This window comes from Parasteatoda tepidariorum, chromosome 6 (assembly GCF_043381705.1).
Source record: "Parasteatoda tepidariorum isolate YZ-2023 chromosome 6, CAS_Ptep_4.0, whole genome shotgun sequence".
NCBI lineage: Eukaryota > Metazoa > Arthropoda > Arachnida > Araneae > Theridiidae > Parasteatoda > Parasteatoda tepidariorum.
In genome coordinates, this window is record NC_092209.1 from 32217924 (window position 1) to 32229979 (window position 12056).

Consider the following 12056-nt stretch of genomic DNA (forward strand, 5'->3'; position numbering starts at 1 on the left):
ACGTGACCGTGTAGTAGTTGTGATATTCCAACATTTTAAATGGATCAAAGGATTAACAGAACTACGTCTGCTATTGTTTACCTGTGTGCGACGAATTTATTTTTTATCTCTATTTAATTAGTTAGAATTCTATAAAATCTTTATAGTTTTAAATTTTCATTGAGCATATTTCGGATATTTTTGTCTCTCTGCTACATTTTGTAGTTTAGAGTAAACAGTTCGAAAACAAATTAATTTCCTTACTGAGTGACACTTAAGCGTAAGTAAAATATTTTGAAATTAATAATTGTATGTATATCCAATGTACGATCTATGTGTATTACAATTATGCTTTGAACATTTAACATTCATTTAGAAACCTATTTCATTTGTTTTGAACTGCATGTAATTTGTTTCAACCAAATAATTTCTATAAAGCGTAGAACGTAAACTGTGTGCTAAATATTTAAACATCCCTTTAAATTAAAAATAACTAACCAAGCAATATTGTTTTAATGATTGAATTTTCCTAAACTAAGTACGCATGCTTAGTTTAGTTTAGAGGGGATTTTGGTTAACCTTAAATATGGTAATTTGTGCATATGATATTTTAAATTAAAAATGTTGACACAACAGTGTAGTTTCTATGAGTGAACAAATTTTTCGATGGATTTGGATTTATGATCTAATAAATATGCTGTATAGCCGCAATCTGGAAATATTGTCTCAATAGTTTAATCAGGAGAGCATTCAACAGTTTCATTCTAATAATGCTAATTTTAACTTGTTTATTTTGCTTTACCTTTTATATCATTTAAACAAATCAAAATATTTTTGCTCATCATTATGGGGATATTTCCGTATCCTGATCTGTGACAGACTAATCGTTCAACTCGAAGTGAATAACTCATAGGCATTTTTTTTTTTAAATTGCAACTTTAAAATCTGTTTGGCACCTTGGCGATTGTAGTTGGCACCACAGATCCCGATGTGGAAATATCTCCATTATAATACTTATTTAAAGATTATTCTGTGATTTTTTTTTATAATTGTAAATTAACTTTTTTCAAATGAATTTAATAATTTCCACAATATTTCAAATTGTACGGTATAAAAATTTTTGCATCGTTTTAAGCTAAAAATTTCCAAATGATCTTGCAAACTGCCCATACCACTCTATGGCACTAAACAACACCTCTTCGTGTGATATTATTTGGTGCTCAAAGGGTAATTTTGGTGCATAGAATTTTCTGTCACCGCATATGTTCTATTTTATAATATTCTTGTTCTGTTTTACATTGTTTCATTTGATTTTGTTTCAAATGGAAGTTCAGTTTTAGTGACAACAACAAGTATGAAACAAATCTTTAATTTTTTTAATTATAAGGATATATAAAAAGAAAACATGTGTTATCTGACTGGTTTTGTTTAACATTATTAAATTCCATTCACCACTTACTGTGCAGATAACTTGACATTTATCTTTTTTAGTTTAATTAACCAGCATCTGTATAACAAAAAGAGAATAGCCTTTTAAACCTCCTAAGTTTATTCAATAATAAGGGTACCCAAATTCTCAAACCAGCTTCCCTTAGCGATAATTTTTGAAAGAACTTCTAAAATATTCCACTGAAAATGCAAGATGTTCTGGGAAGTAAATGAAACTGAAAAACTTTTTTAATAACATGCTTGTGTGATAAATTTTACTTCAAATTTAACAGTTAATCAAGGAAAGTATCAGTAAACTAAATAATTATTATGTATCTAAGAATGGCAATATCTTACCTATATAATTTATTACAAGTTTGCGTGATGAAGTATCATTCAAGTTTATAAATTAATAACTTGGCAAATTTTTTTACTCATTCAAAGCTTTATAACCATTTGTACTAAGATTCTGAAATTCACAAAGTGAGTGAGATTTTGAACTCCTGATTCTAAAAGTCATTCAGAAATTTCAGGCAGTTAATTCTGTAGGTTAGGGATGTTTAAAAATGAAATTTTTTTTTAGTGTTAAGTATTGTTATAAAATAAACTGCAGATGATTCTTTCTTGAATTTTTTTCAATTATTTAGAAGTTAACATTAGTAATGTTTGCTAACTTACAGCCCTATTTAATCAAAAACGAATTTTTGCTTGTTCCTTAATTCTTAATAGTGATTTATTTAGTCAGACTTAGACCTAGACGTTGAGCAACTCCAAGGAGCAGGGCTCATCGACCAGAGGTCTATTGTACCCAAACCCTAAATCGTGATTAACAAGAAAGCCTCATGGCTGAAATGAAATTCTGCAAACACCTAACAGGAACATCCTGCAATTCCCAGGCCTTAATGCAGTGATTCCCTAGTAATCTTTAAGCAGAATAGACCTCACTATCACAAAGTATATGTCTTGAAGTCTCCTCTTCAAGATGACAACCTCTACACAGAGGATTGGATTCAATACCCATTGTCTCCTGAGGATGCAGGTGTCTCCTGAGGATGCAGTGTCCAATGAGAAGACCAATGATCTTCCTCAAACTGTTCCTGTTTAGCTTAAGAAGCTCTTTTTGACGTACACTAGGACAGTCCCGATTCAGCTCCTTAGCTCGTCTCTGACCATGTGTTGCTCCATTGCTCATAGGCAATAATGTCATAGAGCTTGAATATAGATGCCCTGAATGATGTGTGAAAAATTCCCAAGGCTGGTTCAGGGATCCAGAAAATCGCACTAGAGCCAGCCCGTGCTGCTTCATCAGCTAGTTCATTTCCAGGAATACCCATATGTCCAGGTACCCAATGTAGGTATACCTTGTTATGAGTAAAGAGATCACAAAGGACCAAGAAGCACACACACTAGTGAAGAGGTGAATTTACAAATTTATTTAGTTAGAAAACTATCTAAAACCTTGCATTTGTTTTGTGTCTTGTTAGGCTTTTGAAATTAGTTTCTATTTTTCTAAGATAAGTAAAATTAAAGGTTATAGTTACTGAAATTTAGAAAAAAAAGTTATGTACCAAAATGCAAATTCTTCCGGAAAATTGCAGGTAACTCTTGACTTGACCGCAATCAATAGTATTTCTATTGGTGCGGAATTATACTGGAGTGTAGTTAATCTTTCTTTTGATTAGATGAACTTCTATTCTTAATCTCATAATATAAAATAGGCAAGGGCGAGGCAACAAACATTAGGAAGATTATTAAAAAATTATTTCTTTATTAAGAACGATTTTTGTTTTATCTTCTGTCTAGCCTTTTCTTTTTTTAAAAAAAAAAAAAACTTCCGTTTTTATACTTTTTATTATGACGCGGCAATTAAGAATTTTTTTTTTTTATTAGACTTTATACTTCACATCTTCTTGAAAATATGATATTTGGAAAACTGAGATGTTTAGCTTTAAAATTTTCTTTCAAAAATTAAGATCAAAAAATTTTTTTTTTCTGTTTTGTTTTTGTATATAATTTTTATGGGCGTTTTTATGTTACCGTTTATTTTTAAAAGCGTTTCTTATATACCTAACGTGTTTTCTCTTTGAACACCTTATATAAGATTTTTGTTTTATCTTCTGTTTAGCTTTTTCTTTTCAAAAAAAGAGAAAAAAACTTCTGTTTTTATACTTTTTTATTATGACGCGACAATATAATTTTTTTTTATTAGACTTTATACTTTGCATCTTCTTGAAAGTATGAAAATTGGAAAACTGAAATGTTTAGCTTTAAAAAAAAATTTCAAAAATTGAGATCAATTTTTATTTTTTCTGTTTTGCTTTTGTATATAATTTTTTATAGGCGTTTTTATGTTAGTGTTTATTTTTAAAAGCATTTCTTATATAACGTGTTTTTTCTTTGGATGTTTAATGGATAATTTTTCGAGAGAAAATATTGTATTTAACATTAAAATTTTATTTTAAGAATTAAGACGATATTTTATTTCTATTTCTATTTTTGTTCATTAATTTTTTTTAAATAGCTGTTAGTTAGTTTTTTTATTTATCTTAAATATTTCTTATTATCTTAACTTTATCTTTATTATCTATTATCTTTATTATTTATTATCTATAAAATTATCTTTATTATCTTAAACATCTTTATTAAAATGTTTTCCATTTACCCCATACTTATAAAAAAAGCTAAGTTTCAATAATAACTAAACTTATTTATTTATAAAAAACAATAGTTATTCATGATTTTTTTCCTTTAAAAAAAAGGTTGCTTTTTGGTCCCGAATATTCGGCTATTCGTTCCTTCCACAAATTCTATCCATAAAATTGTAGATGCACAAATTTTTTTAATGATAAATTTAAAATTTTTAAAGTATGATTTATTTCAAAATAAGTTAAATTTTATTTATATACAGCATGTGAATTAAAAAAAAATTCTTTTCATATGATTTGTTTGATTATCATTTTTCTTCATAAAAATTCTTATACTACAATGAAATTGAGAGTTACTATCTAATATCTGTTATTAAAGCTTTGATGAAATGAAGTAGAATTAGGAAACTTAGTTTTTATGGGCACATATGGATTATTATCATAACAAAAAGGTTGCAATTTGTTCTTATATTTAATTTCATTGTTTATGAATAATTTTGCTTAAAATTTTAGTTTGTATTTATCTGTGCAAAAAATAAATGAATAAAAATTCTGAAAAAAACTTACAAAATTGTTAATAAAAACTATTATACTACAATTTTCATTCATAAATTAAATTTTTAATTTTAATTATAGGGTATCTCAGAAAATATTAGTTAATTTTACGAATTAAATAGTTAATTGCCAATATTAAAAAGGGAGAAAAAAAATCGATATTTTACTGACAAACCTGGATTTTATTTTTTTTTCTTTTAAATAAATAAAAAACCTTTTTTTTAAGAAACACTGGATTTTTTTAACCTTATGAAAAATACATAGTGTTTGTGTATCTTTTATTATTGAATTCGAAGCATAAAAAAACGATTTTCCTATTATTCTTTAAGCATGAAAACTTCTAATTTCAATTTAAATTTAATTTTAAGAAAGAAATAATAGCTGAAAGGAAATAAATTGTAATGCCTTTTTATCTTTTAGTGCTACATTTGAATGAATAATTAAATTCTACATTTAGCATTTTTACAGTAATTGGAGTATCCACTAGAGACTAATAGATCTTTAATTTAAAATAGTATCTTGCCAGTCTATTTTTCGATGTTTTTCAAGCTCATTTGTTACTCGAAGTGTAATTCCTAATCGTTATATGGTGGTGATTTTTATTATGAAGAAGGCATATTGATTTTTTTATTTAAAAGAATTACGAAAATGAAATAATGTTTTAATAATTGAAATTGTTGATTTTCTTTATATTTAAATGCCAATAATCTCTTTAAACCACGAGTTGTATATAAAAAAAAATTATATGTTTTTTTTGTATTAAATAAGTTACCGGATACTGCTAAATTTAGACAAAAATAAGATGAAAAATGGCTCTCAGAAGTATTTTGAAAAGAATTCTGGGAGCGTTTATTTCTGCAGTTTGCAAATTTTCATGTGGTAGTTTTCAGGAAATCGCAGCTTTCATGCGAGTCGTCGTTAGCTCCATATGTCGAAAAAAAAAAGAGTCCATTATTGAAATCCATAGTTATTGTTTAAACTTATATTTTTTAAATGGTTTTTACAAAGTAGCGCATTCTCCCCCCCCTGTAAGTTATTCAAATTTTTTGGATCGTTTCACAATTTTTTCCCCCTATTCCTCTGCCTCAGAGTGTTCTCATTATTGAAGAAAAAAAAGTTTGCCATTTGATTGTTTTTATTAATTTATGGATAATTAAGTTGAAGTTTAATAGCACAGCAAGAGTCGGAATCGTTAAAAGGAATGAAAAAAAGAAGAAAAAGAAAGAAAAAGGAGATAAAACGAAAGATATTTGGTGTACTTCGAGATTTAGCCTCTCATCTCTGGTTAATCGAATTTGGTTTGTTTTCAAAATTATGGTTTTGCTTGGATTTTGAACCTTCATTAAATAATTATGGAACTCAATTATCTGTGAGTGGCTGTTGTAATAATATAATTCTGCGAGAAAATTTGTGCTAAGAATCGAATAAAATGTGAGGACATTTGTTTTTTTTTTATTTTTTTAATTTTTTTTTAAAATTTTAACTGGGAGGAGACTATGATTTTTTTTTCTTCTGCAATTTAGCTGTAAAATTGCTTGTTAGACTCTGTCTGTAAAGATAATTTTATCTAGGTGTTTATTTCCCTCCTTTTAGCTAGAACAGCGATTTTTAATACGTCATCATTAAACTGAATTCTTTTCTAGCTTCCTTTGTAATGTGTAATTGGCAAGATTAGACCAATTTATGACTACATTTCCAATATATCTTTATCACTTGAGATAACATGCGAAACAATTCATTTCATTGTTACGTAAATCTCGCAGAATTACGCTGTTTCATAGAATTTTACCTTTAAATGTTGGAACGGAAGAAAAAAAATTTCTGTTTTTTCATAAACTGCAGCGATTAAGGAAAGTTTATTAAAGCTTTTCTTCATTATGATTACGAAATTTTATATATTTTTTTTTGGCTGATGTTTATTTACTTATTTTTCTCAAAAATCAATCCAAAAAATTAACCGTTTTTTTACCAACATAGTTTTTTTACCAAGTAAACGTAAAACAAATTTAAAAAAAAAAGAAAAGATATACCGATTTTAGGAGATTTGACAATATAAAAGGAAAATTTAAGTTAGTTCTTCCCGCGGTTTAATTTCCCCTTTGGAGAGACGAATTTATCACGTCACAACACTAGAAGCCTATTTTTTTTTTTAATGTTATTCGTATTATACTAATGTATATAATTTGTCCTCCTACTAATTACTATTTAAATATCATTTTTTAAAGCTTTTATTGGAGTTTTTTTATTTCAGCTTTATTGAAGTACTGCTAGTAGAAAAAAAAAATAATAAAAACTACCATGCTAAGGAAAACTTAGTTTACTTTCATATTTTTAATGAAAAACTATGTTATAATTTTACGCATCTTAAAGCAAAAAAAGAGCGTTCGGGTTTTTTTCAGAAAAAAATTTATGGCTATCAGGAACGCAAAACGAAACTAAAAACCTAGAGGAAATAGGAAGAAGTGAACCAAAGGTAGATTAACCAAAGAATAACTTTTTATTTAAAATAAAAATTGAGCAAGATTTCTCAGAATAAACCGAATTGAGATTTTAAGTAGTTTCTGTTTCTATAAAACATAAATAAGATTAATTATTTTCATTTATTTAATTCTGATAGAATTTGATTTTGCTTTAAAATTAACTAAATTTAACATTACGTCCATACAGAGGAATAAATGTTGTTTATTTTTTTCGAATTATCTCCAAAATTCGTTTGAAATAATTTAATTTATAAAAGCATGTCTTTTGGATATTCTTATAAAGGAAAGAGGGGGAGTCTGTGACATCACCCCATCGTTATTCTTACTCACTCTTTCATTGCAAGGTCGCTTTCTTTTAATTTTGATAATGACGCACATACAAATCTTTTAAGTTTCACGTGTTAACGTTTTATTTTAAATATACTTAATGTTTTGCATAGCGTGCTTTTTTTGTAGCTTTTTTAAATACTCTTATTGTGTACTTACTAAATACTATTATCACTAAATACGTTGTATTACTAAATACTATTACAACGCAAAAATCACCAACTCAAAGACTTGCTGAGTTGGTGATTTTTGAGTTAATGTTGAGTTATTTGACGTACGTTAAATAAGCGAAATTACTTTGTTGAGTTATTTGGCTTATTTATTTGCATTAATAAATAAGCGAAAATAAAGATCTTTTCCCAAAATTTTATATTTATTTATTTTTAATTTTAGTTGATTCCTTTAATTAAATTTTTCAATTGTATTTTATTGTATGTAACTCAACGCATAACTGTTATTTTAAGTTTTCTGTGTAATAAAGATGTAAATTACATCCTAAAGTTCTCAATTTTTTTTCCCTGGTAAATTCTTGTGCCAAGATCTGTTTTTTTTTTCCTTCCTTTTCTTCTTCTTTTTTTTGTATTTTGTGAGATTGATTTTATAGCACCATTTGGTAAACTACCGTTTTTCATTTTATCAGGGTAAACTTCCGTTTTTCATTTTATCAGAAGATTTATCTTTGTCAGATAAATACGGGTTCCTGTTTCTACCGCTCAACTGCTCCGGTACTTTTTTCCCTTTTAGACATTAGTTTTTATTTTTGCGTCACACATAAGCACATTTTAATTTTAATTACCTTTAGTGCGTAAGATCATAAATTTCATCATAGCCTTGCCTTTAGTGCAGTGGAGTCACTATTTTCAACTGTTGTGCGACTAAAATCTACATTCAATCCAAGTCTCTTGATGAAATCATTTTAAACTTAAATATTATTTTTTATTCTTAACTATGAGATGTATTTGTCCAGAGTAACTGCTGAATATCTTTTCTCCATAAAAAGATCATTTTACCTGAATAAATGTCTAACAGAACAGTTAAATCGGAGAACATTCAGTAAAACAGATAATAAAAATGTGTTCTTTGTTTAGAGAAGCTGGTTTGATTTATAGCTTTAAAATATTCACTTATTTAATTGCTCTAACTACTTATTTTATTCACAAAATAATAAAATTTTGGCGAGAGAAAAAAAATTTCGAAACTTTAATATTTGAAAAATATGAATTTAAAGAAAGTAAACAACTTAAAACTTAAAAAGAAAAAAAAAAAAAACATGGGTTATATTCACTGCTTTTTAGACCCACTGGAAAAAGAAAGTGGGGAAGGCCGCGGTTGAGATGGGCTGACTCAGTGGAGTCTGATTTTCTAGCAATTAATGAAAAGAATTGGAGATCAAAGATAAATCGGAAGTCGTCATGGAGAAATCTTCAGAGGAAGGCATTGGCTCTCATTGGGCTGTCTGGCCAACTATGATGATGGTGATGTTTGGTTTTATTCAAATAATCCAGCAAAAAAGAAAAGGATTACATTTAGCTTTCGACCGTTCCCTGTATAAACTATGTAGCCAAATTTTCGCCTAGCTCGAGTACCATATTTTAAAGGTTACGAATCAGAAGCTATCGAAAGTTCTTATTTAATCTATCGACAGTATTTATTTTAAGAAATTACGTTACAATTTCTTATTCGATAACTTAATTAATAGGCAGTCATTAGTAATTTACAAATTTAAAGCTGCCCTTTAAACTGTAAGCCAACAATGGTTCAGTGGTTAAAGCACTAAATTGTCATTATGAAGAAGTGAGGTTCGATCCCCATTGACGACTTGAAGCTGACGAAAGTGTCAAAAACTTGACAAAAAAAAAAAAAAAAAAAAAAAAAAAAAAAAAAAAAAAAAAAAAAAAAAAANATTTCTAAAAAAAAAAAAAAAAAAAAAAAAAAAAAAAAACTCTGAAAAATTGTTTAAGTACTCTCTTTAGAGTAGGTGGTAAAAAGTTGTACGATCTGACCCGTTGGATTTTGTTGAAATTAGTTTGGTGGGAATTGGGGAAGAAGATACTGCTTTTTATCATTGTTTAATAAAATCTTCTATAAATTATCTAAAGTACGTATTTAAATTGCAAAATTTTCGATTTTTCGGATATCTGTTTGTAGATGTAGACTTATACTTTAAACTGCAGTGGAGTTTATACTTTAAGATATAAGGTACTTGCACTTATATAAAAGTTTATATTTTAAAAAGTGATTGCAGTTTTTATTAAAAATGTCATTTTTATTGTTTTTATTTTTCTTATTTTTTTTTAAAAAATAAAATAAAGTATTTTTAAAATATATTAATAAAAAAGAAGCTGCTGATTGTTTTAAAATACTTTATCGTCTCCCAATTAATTGAAAAGCTGCTATAAATGAGAAAAAATTCCGCGAAGGATCCATAAACTTTGTTTAATGGCTATTGACTATAGCTCGATGCGCGCTACATTTTCATTTACGTACTTATAAGGAAAAAGAGCTTTGGTGTCTTAACTTTTTAAGTTTCGTGACGTGGCAAATTTACATTGAAGGTAAGGATTTTCGAATTAACCAATTTCGTATGAAAAAGAAAAAGATTATTATTTTAAATATCGCGAGGAATCGGAACGAAATCATAAAATCTGTAAAAATACGTTTCCTTCTCATTTGAAGTTGATGTTGTTCTTGTGAAATTAAACTTGTATAAAAAGCTTGTTCATGAAATTTCTTTTAACATAATATGTAAAAATACAATCATTGTATTAAAAGCAGAGCTGTGGAATCGATAGTTGAAATGTTCGACTCCGGACTTTTTGGAGAGCTCAACTTCGACTCCTATTTTTGATTTTTTTTTTTTTACCGAATATTGGAAAAGTATTAATGTTATTAGTAAATAAAGGTTAATTACAAATTATTTACGGTCGATTAGAGTTCGAATTATTTATGTAGATAAGTGTATGCATAGTTCAATAAATCATAGCCTCAAAAGCGTTCAAATGTGTGAAGTGATAAGCTACAGTCTTCACTTAACACATTTGAGCGTTTAATTATATTAAAAAAACGTTCTAATAACGGGGAAATCTGCTTTTCAACCTTAACTAATTAAACTTTTTTGAATTTATGAATCATAAGATAAATTATTTATAATTCCTTTTAATATCAGTTTTTTTTTTTAAATTTTCAAAATTTCCTGTGTGTGTGTGTTTTAAGAAGTTTAATAAAATCGCTGACATAACATTGGATTTATGAAGAAGTCTTATTTTATAAGCCTGCTAGGCGATTTTACTTAATATCTTTTTTTTAAAAAAAAATATTTTATTAGAATCTATATCTTTTATTAAATTATCATTTTATTAAAATCTATATCTTTTATTAAATTATCCTTTTATTAGAATCTATATCTTTTATTAAATTATCCTTTTATTAGAATCTATATGTTTTTTTAATTAATATTGTTTTTATATCTTTTTTTCTTTTTTTTTTTTAAATTTTTTTTTTTTTAAATTTTTTTTTTTTTACGAGTTAAAAATTTTTTGTTTTATGCTTACCCTGATATATGGTATAATATTTGTCACGTTTTTTGAAGTTAAAATATTTTGTTTGAATGTCAAAACAAGGTTACGCGTGACATGTAGCTGATAGGCAAAGCAAATAAGATATCTTGCTATCTTTTATCTGTTTTTTTTTTTAATTGCATCACAAATACAAGTCACAGGACTCATTCTTTTCAAATCACCCCTCCGCGGATGACAATGTAATTCATTTTGTAAATAAAGTTTCAATTTTTAATTTATTATATTTTTGTCATCGCATCACTCAAACAAGTAAGAATTTGATTTATTTAACTTATTTATTTGTAAACGTGTTTTCCACTTGCTTATTTATTTATAAATATGTTTCATTAATATTTGAAATTGTATTAAAGCTAAGGTTTTAGTTTACTTTTTTTTTTTTTTTCCTTAAAGAAGCTTTCAACATAGTATCCCATAATCAAGTGTTCTTTTGACATTTAATTATTAATTTCTATTAAAAGATTTTCTTCTAATTTTTACAGAAACTCATTTTTTTTACTTGTATTAAATAAGATGGTTAATCAGGAGTCAATTTAAAAAGAAATAAGATTTATTTATAAAGCTGTAATATATTTAATTTATTTATGCAAAATTCCGATTTCGTCATTTTGTCGGACTTGTTGAACATTAAAAGAGAAAATAACCTAGTTTTCCAACGCAAAATGAAAAGAGAGGAATATTCAGAAATTTAATTTGAGGCTGCAAAATGAAATAAAATATGTAAATAAATACTACTAATAATAATATCGTGTCTTTAAAATATTGTAGCATAATTAAAGAAGTTTTGCTTAAATTACAATTGTAATGATAGGACGTTAGTTTCTTTTTAGATTTTTAAAATTTTTTTTTTTAAATAATTTTTGTGAATATGATATGGATACTAAGTATTAAAAAAGCTTAAACTTCTCACAAATAAATAAATAAATAAATATATATATATATAAGCATATGTAAAAANTATGTATATATATTTGTTGCACCTTAAACAGTTATGGTGCCAGTTAAACAGTTGGAGATCTTGGAGAGTATGAAGTAAAACTTTTTCAAAAAAGCGCATATTTATATCT

The 12056-nt window shown here is 26.6% G+C and overlaps 1 protein-coding gene across 3 annotated transcripts in view; it reads left to right on the forward strand.

Annotated features, from left to right (window-relative positions):
• Positions 1–7: 7 nt before the first annotated feature.
• Positions 8–12056, forward strand: part of LOC107437620 (NPC intracellular cholesterol transporter 1) — a 61275-nt gene continuing 49226 nt past the window's right edge. The window contains exon 1 of one of the 3 annotated variants that reach the window (XM_016049703.3): positions 8–259. The gene's annotated coding sequence lies outside the window, so the exon portion shown is untranslated. Of the gene's footprint in view, positions 260–9919; positions 9970–11098; positions 11242–12056 lie in introns of those variants that run through there. The other 2 variants (XM_043049372.2, XM_016049692.3) reach the window with 2 other exon arrangements.